This window comes from Perognathus longimembris, chromosome 7, assembly GCF_023159225.1.
Source record: "Perognathus longimembris pacificus isolate PPM17 chromosome 7, ASM2315922v1, whole genome shotgun sequence".
Classification (NCBI taxonomy): Eukaryota; Metazoa; Chordata; class Mammalia; order Rodentia; family Heteromyidae; genus Perognathus; species Perognathus longimembris.
The window spans coordinates 67,385,771-67,398,480 of record NC_063167.1 but is presented as its reverse complement, the minus strand read 5'-3'; positions in this window follow the sequence as shown (position 1 = coordinate 67,398,480).

The following is a 12,710-nucleotide window of genomic DNA, read 5'->3' as shown; positions in this document are numbered from 1 at the left end:
ATTCCTCAAATTCTGATCAGAGACCCTCCTCCTCCCAGAAGCCCTTTTCTTTCCGAACGGTCTCAGAGTGTGACTCCTAGTGCAGGGGGTAGCAGGGATCCGTCAGTTCACTTATTTAATAGCAAACCATGGAGGGTCTGCTGAGCGCCTGGCAAGTGTCAGTACAATATGACAAGCAAGGTCTCTGCTCTCAAGAACTTACCATGGGGGGAGAAGGGAGATGGGACAGACAGGTATAAATGACCAGCGTGATTTCAGAAAATGTTTTTAAAACAATTTTTACTAGCATACATTAGTTGTACAAGAGAGGTTTCAGTGCCCAGCGCCGATGATTCACTCCTGTAATCCTTGCTACTTAGGAGGCTGAGATCTGAGGACGGCGGTTCAAAGCCAGCCCAGGCAGACAAACCCGAAAAAAAAAATCATATTGCCAAAAACAACAAAAACAAACCATCGAAAGGTGGTGGTGTGGCTCAAATGTTAAGCGTGCCAGCCTTAAGCGAAAAAGCTAAGAGAGAACACCAGGCCTTGAGTCCAAGCCCCAGTACAGGGGTGGGAAGGGAGGGAGGGAGGAAGAGGGAGAAAGAGGGAGAGGAGGGGAGAGGAGGGGAGAGGAGGGGAGGAAAAAGAGGGGTTTCATTTTGACATTTACATAGGTGGGTAGAATATGTCCAGATCAACCTCATCCCCTCTAGCACTCTCCCTTACTACATCTCCCTTTCTTAAAACGTCCTATATGCAAATAGAGTACTTGGACCATATCAGAAAATTATTTTTGATGAAAACCTGAAAGGAGTTAATGGGATGGGTGGGGGCTGTTTTCCATGATGGTTAGGGAGTGGGTAGCAGGGCACAAGGCTCCCCAGAGCTACGTTTTGTAACTGAGGAAGGGAGGACTCGAGGATGCTGGGATTCTCCTCCAAGGGTACTGGCCAGGCATCTGGGGGGCTCCGACCTGACCCTCGCGGGTGAGGAGGGGGGACGCAGGTCCTTGCCTAGCTCCCCAGCCGCCCAGACTACAGTTCTTCCCCGTGCCGGGACCGCACGCCACCTGGCCTGCCAAGGGCGACGTGGCCAGGTCCGAGAGTAATTAGGGCATTTAGCTATGTTTTGTTTCAAGGTAATTAACGAGCGAAAGTTTGCCCTCAGACAGGATTTTAGAACTGTGCGTGGGACCGAGGCCTAAGGAGGCAAGGGGCGCAGCCCAGAGAGAACACGATGAGCCTTGAGCTCATAGGCTCTGGGTTAGCTCCCAGAACTTCTAAAAAAGGGGTGGGGTGGGGGTGGGGAGGAGAGGAGGGCGGGCACAGCCCAGCGCGAAGCCGGCGTCTCCGAGCCCGCGCTCGTCCCTCTCCTTTCTGGGTTGTTGCTCAGGGTGCTGTGTCCATCCGTGGGGCCCCGCAGGAGACTAGAGCCGCGAGTCTGCGCGCGTGTCCAGGGCCCTCTCGGAAAGCGAAACTCAAGTTTCCGTGTGCAGGACATGAGCCTACCCCGCAGATCCCAGCAGCTTCCGTCTCTGGCTGCCTGGTGATCCTGAGGGAATACTTCACAAAAGGTCCATTTCCGTGGGACCTTCAGAGCATTCAAGAGTGGAAGCCACTCAAGGACAGAGGTTTCCAGCCCCGTGGACAGAAAGCAGGACCTGGTCATTGGCGCACAGTTCACCAAGGGACCCCACACAGAGAGAAACACAACAGGGCCCCCCAACCGGGACTGGCTCTTTGCTCCCTCAGCTCTCTAGCCTCCAGCACAGCAGACGCTGTAAGGGACTCCGAGCAAACATTTGTGGGGCTTGTACTTGAAATAGACTTTTCAGTCAAGTTTTGAACTCAGGGTCTCCCTTTGTCTAACTCTCCCCACTCCTTCTCCATTTCTTCCCATTCTCCCATTCTCTTCTTCCTCCTCCTCTTCCTTTTCCTTCTCTGTTTCCTCCTCTGCTTTCTCAAGTAGAGTAAGCATCCAGCCTGACTTTTTCTTTCTTTTTTTTAGTGGCCAGTCCTGGGCCTTGAACTCAGGGCCTGAGCACTGTCCCTGGCTTCTTTTTGCTCAAGCCTAGCACTCTGCCACTTGAGCCACAGTGTCACTTCTGGCCGTTTTCTGTATATGTGGTGCTGGGGAATCGAACCCAGGGCCTCATGCATACAAGGCAAGCACTCTTGCCACTAGGCCATATCCCCAGCACCCCGGCCTGACTTTGTTGCTTGTTATTTTGGAGATGGAGTCTAGTGGGCTCTTCTGCCTCAGCTGGCCTCTAGAACCACTGTCCTAGGGTCTCAGCTCCCTGAGGAGCTAGGCTTACAGGCATGAGCCACAGAAGTCAAGTTTAAGCTCTGATTTCCTCCATTCTTGAAACATCATGGGCTGGCTGGCTATCATTAAAATTCTCAAGAGAAGAGCTGGGAATGTGGCTTCGCGGAGGTGTGCTTGCCTAGCATGCACAAAGCCCTGGGTTCTGTTCCTCAGTACAACAGAAAAAGCCGGAAGTGGCGCTGTGGCTCAAGAGGTAGAGTGCTAGTCTTGAGCAAAAAGAAGCCAGGGACAGTGCTCAGGACCTGAGTCCAAGCCCCAGAAAGAAAAAATTCTTAAGAGAAAACAAGCAAAAGAAAAAATTCTTAAGAGAAAACAAGCAAGAGCCTAGCACTGGGTGATTAGTCTTCTCTTCTGTACCTTGCACAAATGTATTCCTCCTCCTCCTCCTTCTATTCCTCCTCCTCTTCTTCTTCTTTACAGTATTGGGTTTGAATTCCCGGCTGAAGTGTGTTAAGAAGACTCTACCACTTGAGCCACAAAGCCAAGCTCTTTTAGCTTATTTTGGCAGGGTCTTTCAGGTAGGATCTCAGTTTTGCTCTTGGTGGCTTCTGATGTTGATCCTCTCATCTCTGCCTCCCACTTAACTGGAGATTATAGCCATACAGTACCATGCCTGACTCCGTTCTTTCCTTTCACTGGGCCTCATTTTCTCTTGCATATATATGTAAGTCTATACTTCATACTTCTTCCAAAATGTCCTCCTTCTCTTTCTCCTCCTCTTTCTCCCCCCTCTTTGTTTCTCCTTCTCCTCCCTTTCTTCTTATTCCTCTCTCCTCTCTCCTTCTCTCCCCTCTGTTATTCTGTTATAACAGGCCAGTGCCTCATTATATAGTTCAAATTGGCTTTGAACTTGTGAACCTCTACCTCAGCTTCCCCAGCACTGTACAGGCATGCACCACTATGCCCAGCTAAAAAAACTATCTGGTGACCATCTGTGAAGTAGTCATGACATGAAAACATTCATCATCTTACAAATGAAGAATACATTGTTAGCAACAGCAGCTCACATTCCATCTACTTTTTTATCCTGCAGTACTGAGATTTGAACTCTGGTTCTTCTCTTTGGTAGGCAGGTGCTGAACCACTTGAGCCACATTCCCAGTCCCTCCATCCACTTTTAACGTAGAGAAGATAGCAAGAAAGGAAATTGACAATCATAATTTCAGTGTTCAGTAGGGGAATCCTAGACAAGTCAGAGGGGCCTATATTACTGTATGGTTTCCAATCTGTAGACATCAATTTGATCAGATTGGGAAATTCCTAGGAGAGTAATGAAGCACACCTCTACATTGCATTTGAGGGCATTTCCAGCCCAAACCTAATGAACAGATTGATCCCTTGATAGACTCATAATATGACTGCATTAGTAGGAGATGGTAAAAGGTAAGATATAGAGTTGAGATGGAGACAGTAAGTCACTATGGGTTTCACCTTGGGGCATATTTTTTCTGGTCCTACCTGTCATCTCTGCTTCCTGTCTAAAATGAGGTGAAGAAACTTCTCTGCCATATTCTCTTGCTGCCATGATTTTCTGTCCTCATATTGGGTCCACAAGCACAGAGCCAAGTGACCATGGACAGAATCCTTTGAAACCATAAGCCAAAATAACTCCCCCCTTAAGTTGTTTTGGTTAAGTATTCAGTCACAGCAATATAAAAGTAACTAGTACAGAAGAAGTCCTGCCATGCTGCTACAATAGTGGGCATTACAAACCCAGAGAAAGCCAATGTCTTCCTCTGTGTGTGTGTGTGTGTGTGTGTGTGTGTGTGTGTGAGAGAGAGAGAGAGAGAGAGAGAGAGAGAGAGAGAGAGCACGCAGGCAGGAGTGTGCACATGTAGCATGTGCATACATGTGTCTCTTTTGTTTCTGAGGCTGTATGTCTTTTTGGAGCAGGGAAGGAGACAAGAGTAGACAAAGAGCTGCCGTTTGCTATTTCTTCTTCTTCTAAGGGTTTAAGTGATAGAGAATAAAATCTGTTACCATGGTTATATAAACATGGGTAAATATTCCTGGCCTGAAGATGGGGGGGGGTGGATGACATGATTCATTTTTGCTGAAGAGGAATCATATGGCTCAGCCTCCCGTCCCCCGAAACTCAGCCTTCAGGGGAATGAGATTATCTCACTTGACAGTAAGTTATAAAGAAACCAGGGACCTTGAGAGTGGCTGCAAACACATTTCTCAAAGCCATCCAGAGCTGAAGACACCTGATCCTTCACCTTCAGCTAGTGGGGACACGTGCACGGTGGGTACTTTTTCCAAAAAAGGAGGTGTTGCTCCTTGAGGCATGTCCACGATTGTCAAACACTACTTGCACCCAGTCTAGTCAGAAGAGTGGCCCTCTTTTTCCCACTGCCAGAGCCTAAAGGTCTTGGCACCTCTGGATCAGCTCAAAGAGGCAGATCCAATTGTGCCCAGACAGAGATCAGCTCTTGCACTAAACAGTGGAAACTCTGACATTCTCTTGGCTTTTGATTCTATAGGTGAGGTGGGAATCCAACTTTTCATCTTCTCTAGTGACAGAATTGCTGGAAGATGCATGGCTCCACACATTACAGAAAATTCAGCGTAATAATTAGCACCCACCCAAGGGTGGGGCCCAGGTTCCCATTGCCCTCATTCCTCACCTCTGGTGCCTGCCAGAGACCATTATCTCCATCCTCTTGCCCCTCCCCCATGTCTCCTGAGCATCAACAGGAAAGGCTGACCCTTGAGATAAACATGTACTGTTGGAATGTGTTCAGAAAGCCCTGCAGAACTGCAACTGCACCTCTCCAGGGAGAAGATTTGTCTGACAAGCTGCCTAGAGGTGTTCCAAACATTGTGTAGTGTTTGGACAAATGGGGCAGGCAGGAGAGAGGAACTGCACTGAGACCTCACTAGAAAAGTCTAACTCCTGGCTTTCATGATGTCTTCCTCTGCCCATCTGAGGCAAGGGATGGGCTTCTCTGCCCTTTATCATCCCAACACTAGCCAGGTGGGCAGCAGAGTGGATGTGAGCCCTATGTTGGAGAAGCCATTCAGATCTAATAGATGGTCTTGTTTACTTATTTATTGTGTGTGTGTGTGTGTGTGTGTGTGTGTGTGTGTGTGTGTATGTGTGTTGGGACTTGAACTCAGGGCCAGAGTTCTCTCCCTTAGCTTATTCACGCAAACACTTGAGTCATCCTTCCACTTTTAGTTTTTTTGCTGGTTAACTGGACATCACAGGCTTTTCTACTTGGGCTTGCTTTGAGCTGTGATCCTCAGATCTCAGCTTTCTGAGTAGCTAATTATATGTATGAGCCACCTTCACCTGGCTGTGTGTTTTAATTATCTTTCTTTTCTTTATTTCTTCCTATGTGTTTTCATTTTCTTTCTTTCCTTTCTCTCTCTCTCTCTGTGTGTGTGTGTGTGTGTGTGTGTGTATGTGTGTGCATGTATGTGTGCACGCACGCACATGCAATAGTCCTTAGGCTTGAGCTCAGGGCTTGGGCACTATCCCTGAGTTTCCTTTTGCTCAAGGCTGGTGCTCTACCTCTTGAGCTACAGCACTACTCTGGCTTTTTCTGAGTAGTTTATTTATTGCAGATAAAAGTCTTACACACTTTCCTGCAGGGACTGACTTCGAACCATAAGCACCAGATCTAGCCTCTTGAGTAGCTAGGATTACAGGCATAAGTCACCAGCACCTGGCCTTCATTTTCTTTCTAATTCCTTAGAAGTGGATAAAGAGGCTGTAGTCATAAAGCCCCAACAAGCTTTGGGTATCTTTAAACAAAAGGTGTCTTTGTCCCAATTTGTAGACAGAGTATCTGAGGCCCGCGGAAGTTGCTCTATGTGGAGATGAACTAGAGTAGCCTGCTTTCCAGGAGTGTTTCTGGCACTCTTTGCACTACTGTGCTGTGTAGAAGGCAGGGGGGATGTGCCCTGAGGTACCTGTCATTGAAATGAACAAGTGCCTCTGAAGGTGGTGCAGGTGCACATCCACAGAGCTGCCATCACTTCCACCCACTGTGCTGACACACGTTACCACTCTCACAGCCTTATCTTCTTCCCAGAGTCACCAAGATGAGGCTGTTAGCCATGCAGGGGCTAACACTTTATGGAGAGGGACAGAAGAGGGTGTTGGAGGAAGAAACAGCAGAATAGTATTTTTTAGTGAATGCATGTGAGTGGATATCTCATCTAAACAGTCCAGTGGGAATATTGATAGATTAGTTAAATAATGAACATTAACTCACTGGGCTGATACTCACCTTTATAGGGAAATGTTTGCAGCCATGGTCTTGATGCTTATGGTGCCTAAAAAATGGTGTCATCATTACTTGTGGAGCAAATACATTTCTACTTTGTCAATGTTTGTTGGAAAAGCAAACATTTTTCAATTATGAAGAATGCTTGAGAAGACAAGTGTGGTGGTTCAAATCCATAATCTCAGCTATTTGGAAGGTAGAGGTCAGGGGTGGAGATAACAGTTTGAGACCAATCCTGGCAAAAGTTCACAGACTCCATCTCAACTAGTGACTGAGTATGGTGACATGTGCCCAGCATCCTAGTGACACAGGAAAGCACAAAAAGAGGATTACAATGCAAGCCAGCCCAGGCATAGAGACCCTATCTCAAAAATAAAAGAGGTTGGCAGAGGACTCAAATATTAGGGCACCTGCCTAATAAGCATAAAGCCCTGAATTCAAATCCCACTACCATTAGATATATACATATATGCCCAAATGCATACATAAAATACTTGAAATATGTCAGGGTACAGCTAAGAGAAATATAGATAGTATTTGTGCAAACTACTATCAGGAGATGCAAATTGTACTGACTTATGTTAAAAAACTTCCTGGGGGCATTCTGCAATGCCTAACTCTCTAGAGGCCCAGCACTGGACTTCCTGTCATCTTACTACATCTGTATCTCAGAGCAAAAGCTCATTTTACTACACTACTGGCCCTGACTACTGAGAGACTGACAGCCTACCAGAGTACAACTTGCTAGCAACATGAGAGGAAAGGCTACATGCTTCTCCTCCTGAAACCAGGCAGTGAGGAGAAGTAGAGGTCCCCGCTCAGGGTCAGCTCGCCATGTACTTACTTTCAACCAAGCTAGCTCCTAAGCCTCTTCTGGTATCTTGTGGGACAAGAGAACAGCACAATTGCCAATAGGATGTCAGTCTGAATACGATGGTGCTTTTATCCTTTGTATAACTAACTTACACAAGTTTAACAAAATGAATACCAATAAGCTGAAACAGTAAGCTGAAGCTAAGAGGGGAAAGATGAATGGAGAGTGGGCAAATATAGTCTAACATTCAACATACATGTGTGAAAATGGAACCAGAGGATGGGTGAATTGGAGAAAGATGGGGAAGAATGTTGGAAGGGGTGACATTGGTCAAGATGCATTGTACTTTAAATTGACATGTTGAATTAAAACTCCTTTGTAAGTCAGGTGCTGGTGAGTCATGCCTGTACTTCTATCTACTCAAAAGACTGAGATCTGAGGATCACTGTACAAAGCCAGCCCAGTCAGGAAAGTTCTGCGACTCTAATCTCCAATTAACCAGCAAAAACCTAGAAATAGAGGTGTGGTTCAAGTGGTAGAGTGTCCAAGAAAGAAAGAGAGATGTTTCTTAATACAAGTAATAAAAGATAACTTAAAATTTGTTCTTTTGGCCAGTCCTGGGGCTTGGACTCAGGGCCTGAGCACTGTTCCTAGCTTCTTTTTGCTCAAGGCTAGCACTCTGCCACTTGAGCCACAGTGCCACTTCTGGCCGTTTTCTATATACGTGGTGCTAGGAATCAAACCCAGGGCTTCATGTATGTGAGGCAAGCACTCTTGCCACTAGGCCATATTCCCAGCCCCCCAATTTTTTCTTATTGTTATTATGAGGGGATAGTTATATGTCAAGTAATGAATACATTTATTTTTAGACAATGTCACCCTTTCCCTTGTTCTCCCTTAGTTTTTTTCCTTTCATTCCACCCACAAGTTGTATAGTCATTTTGACAACATAATGTCTACTGCTCAACATAATGTACCTCTGCTGTATTTGTTCAGCTATGGCCCTCAATTTGTGTGCCCCCTTTTACCCTCCCAAAGACAGATAAATGAACAAATAAGGCAAAAATAAAAGAAAACAAAACAATAAAGTAAAAAACCCTTGCTTCTATTTCCTGGAGTTCATTTTGATAAATACTATTTTGTATGATCAGAGGCACATAGACATTGCACCTTTGTGTTCCTCCTAAGAGTATCCTCCTTTGGTCTCACTGTGTGTGAATGCCTTGAGACCTATATAATTTATCATATCCCAGGGTATTTTAGATCTAGCTTCAGCATGAGAGAAAACATGTGAAATATAATATTTTTAAGATTAACATATATAACTAAAAATACATCATGGAGATGTATTTCTCTGTTTGGAGGCCTGAATGGAACTAGCACCTCTCAGGATTTCAGGATTGCAGGGTGGATGCAATACTCTCCCGGGGGTGTGGGGGTGGTTAGCAGTAAATATCCTCAGCAGTTGTTGGTTCTGAGGAAAAGCATCAAGTTCCCAGACAGGAAAGGCAGTGAGGCCAAGAACCAACGTCAGAACTTAACAAATGAAGATGCACATCAAAGAATGGAAGCTGAGCATGCAAAGGAGCATGGGTTTTCCTAAGCCCCCCTTTTCCTCCAATATTGGGCAGGTTTTCTTTGCTGTGATTATTCCCCATGAATCATCATCCATACAAAGTGACAGAGGCAATGGGGAGTGAATAATGAAGCCTCCACATGGTCTTTTGTGTCTCTGCTGGGAGGGTTTTGGAAATAACTTGCATTTTAATCTCTCTGACTTAGAACCATAGAATTAAAAAGCAGTGGGGGTGGGGGGGGGAAGGACCTGCTGGATAAGGAAGGAAAGAATGAAAGTGCATATATGGGTTTGAATATCCCATACAGAGCAGAGAAACACCTGACCTGGAATATATGGAAGCTCTTCCTTGTGTCAGGCACTCATGTCTTGTTCTGTAGATGAGCGAGGGGAGATGAGGAGATGGTGACTTGATCCAGGTCACTACAGTACTACTCCAGCACTCCAGTGGTGTGCTGCAGCCATCAAGAGGACCTGGATCTGGTTCCAGAACTCACGCCATCTCAGCCATTCCATTCCTTATCTGCGGCTCTGAACAATAATTTAATTTTTTTCAGATCTGTTTTCTTCTTTTTGATCTCAGTTGAAAGAATTTTTTTTGTTCTACTACTTTTCCCCTTAAGACTGGTTGCTGTACCACTTGAGCCACACCTTCACTTCTGGTGCTTTGCTGGTTTACTGAAGGTAAGAGTTTCATGGACTATCTTTCCCAGGATGGCTTTAACTGTGGTCTTCAGATCTGAGTCTCCTGAGTAGCTAGAATTACAGGCCTCAGCCACTGGCATACAGCTTTCATACACACACACACACACACACACACACACACACACACACGTATGTATAATAAATTATTACATAATATATAAATTTACTTATTATTTATTTATAAACTATTATATAAATGTATATACATTATTATATAGATAGTATATAATTATATATATTTTACAACAGTATATATATATATTTTTTTTTTACAACAATATATTCCCTGAGTAACCAGTAATTTTGCAGGCTAAGAAAGCAGCATAGAGGTGTTAATGATGTGAGCTAGGTCATCAGGTGGCTAATGGTAGAATCAAATCCTTGCCTAAGGGAGACCTGTTTGATGTTTTCAGATATGCTGGAGATCGTGGCCTTGGCTATGGCAGATCTACGACAAGTTTAGAAGCATACTTGTTTCTCTAAGTACCTCCAACTTATGTGTCTGCTTTTTATCTTTTTCAGATCACAAGCACAGGCCAGCCTGGTATATCACATGTGTGATCTCTCTGGGGGTGATTATAGGGGGTACTCCTGGTACCCCCTATAATTTTACCATCTGGGCCAGATCTTTTGCTCAGCTTCCTTCTTGGTGTCTGTTAGTGGTGGCAAGTCTGCTCTGGTCTCCTTCCCTGTCCCTTACTCCCTTAGTCCAGGAGTCCTGATCATCAACTGGTTTGCAGCTCAGGTATAAAGAATGTGCCCATGCCGGGCACTGGTGGCTCACACCTGTAATCCTAGCTACTCAGGAGGCTGAGATCTGAGAATCGTAGTTGTAGTTCAAAACCAGCCTGGGCAGGAACGTCTTTGAGACTCTTACCTCAATTAATCACCAGAAAACTGGAAGTGGAGCTGTGGCTCAAAGTGGTAGAATACTAGCCTTGAGCCAAAGAACTCAGGGATAGCCCTCAGGTGCCAAGTTCAAGCCTCATGAAACTAAAACAAATTAAACAAAACTAAAATAAATTAGAATGTGTCCAAGAGAAGGTAGAGTATGATAAGATCCCCACCTTGTTCTGGGGACTCGTTTGGAGACTACTTCATCAGAATCCTCATCCCACTGTCCTCCCTACTGAAGAAGAGATAGGAAAGGGATTGTTGTGTCAATAAACACATCACCCAATGCACCTGAGGTGACAACAAGGGCCTTCTGGATGAGGCGCTGCTCTATTCATGATCGTGCTGAGGGTCCATATGTGCTACATGCGAGGGTGTGTGGCTCAGACACTCTGAAATGAGCTCTCACCCACTGGTGAGTGGAAAATTAGTTTTGGCAGGTGAGGAACTGGGTGACAGGTGAGGAAGCCAGCAGGGTATTGGTGTCATCCTGCTGCTACTGCTGTTTGCTGGTGTTGCTAACAATAGCCCCCGCGCCCCCCCTCCTCTGAATGGCAATTAGGTAGAGTGTAAATGACTCGAAAGGGCTTGAACATGTGGGTGAGGATGTTAGAACAGTTCTGTGGTCTTGTAGGTAGGCTTGTGCGTGTGTTCTGTAGGTAGGATTATAGCAAGCCAGTTGGAAATTGACTTTTTTTTTTTTTGATGGTCCATGACGCAAGCTGTGTGGCTTCCTTTCTAGTGGGTGAAAAAAGAGATGGCACTTCAGAGACTAAATTTTAGGAAATTCTACCATATGGCATAAGGATGATGGCAAGATGTGCCAAGACTGGAAGGCAAGAGACCTAGGTTCTTAGATGGACTTTAAATGGGGCCTGCCTGTAATCTCTTCTGCCTCAGTTTCTGTAGTTGCAGAACAGGACAAATAAGCCCAGGATGCATGCTTGTCTTGAAGTGAAAGTATGTAAAGGCCCTTTGAAATGTCAAGAGCAATCTTCTAAATTTAATGCCCGACTGCCAGGGGGATTTGCTAAACCTCCTAGGAGGTGGCAGTCTGCCTCTGTGTCAGTTTCTACTGCCATGTGCTCAGAGTCCTTAAGCATCTCACATTCATAAATCCCACTGCCTATCTATAGTCAGCAAATAAGGCAAAGGGCAGGCTGGTACTCTGCTTCCATCTGATCATCTCATACTACCCTTGCTCCTCTAAACACCCACCCCAAACAGTGATCTCACTGCCCTCCCTCCTCTGCTCTGGGCCTGTCAGTTTGATTTAACAAGGTTGCAGGAGCATTTGCTGTAGCCATCTCGTTCTGAGGTCCCTCAGTGTCACCACAGTGGCTCAGATTAGACAGCGACAATTACTTCTTCCCTGTCCTCCCCTCCCTTTCTCTCCCTGGAGGGAACAAGGAGGCAGACCAATCTCCTGGGACCTAAGAATAGATGGGGGAGGATCAAAAGAAGAAAACAGGCTCAGCCCCAGAAAGCCCCTCTCCAAGCCTTACATGGCCTTGTTTAAGGCAGAGCCACAGCCCAAAGGGTGGGGGCAGAAGAAAACGTGAGCAGAGCAGCCTTCCCAAAGCTCAAGGCTCCCTGAGGACAAAGCTCTGTCTTGCAGAGAGCTGTTCGTTGATGGCCTTCAGAGATTAAGACTACTCTTCTTTCTTGTGGGGAACTGGGGTGGAGAAGTAGGTGAAGTAGCTACATGCTCTACATATGTCCCAAATCACAAACATTTCTTTCTATATTCATAGCCTGGATTGGGGGTGGGGGATGGAAGTCTTTGGACCTGAGAGACAAGAATACAAGGTAAGCATACATTCACCTGTCAGTGGCTCTGTAATTGATAAGGGTGTGTGTGTGTGTGTGTGTGTGTGTGTGTGTGTGTGTGTGTGTGTGTGTGTGTGTATGGCTGCAGGAGAGTTCTCTAGTGTAGAAAGTATAAAATTCCAGCAAAATGTCCTTTTTTGTTTTTTTGCCACCTAACTCACTGATTCTCCCTCCCCCTTTCTGGGAAATGGGTGCTCAGCACCTTTTGTCTCTTGAACAGTTTGGAGAAAAATGACAGATACTTTTTGATGATGAGTAGGCAGTTACCATGTTGAAATCCTTTCTTTTTGTCCATGTGTGTCATATTCTTCCATGGCCTGGCAACTGACAGGTGTACCCCTCGCTG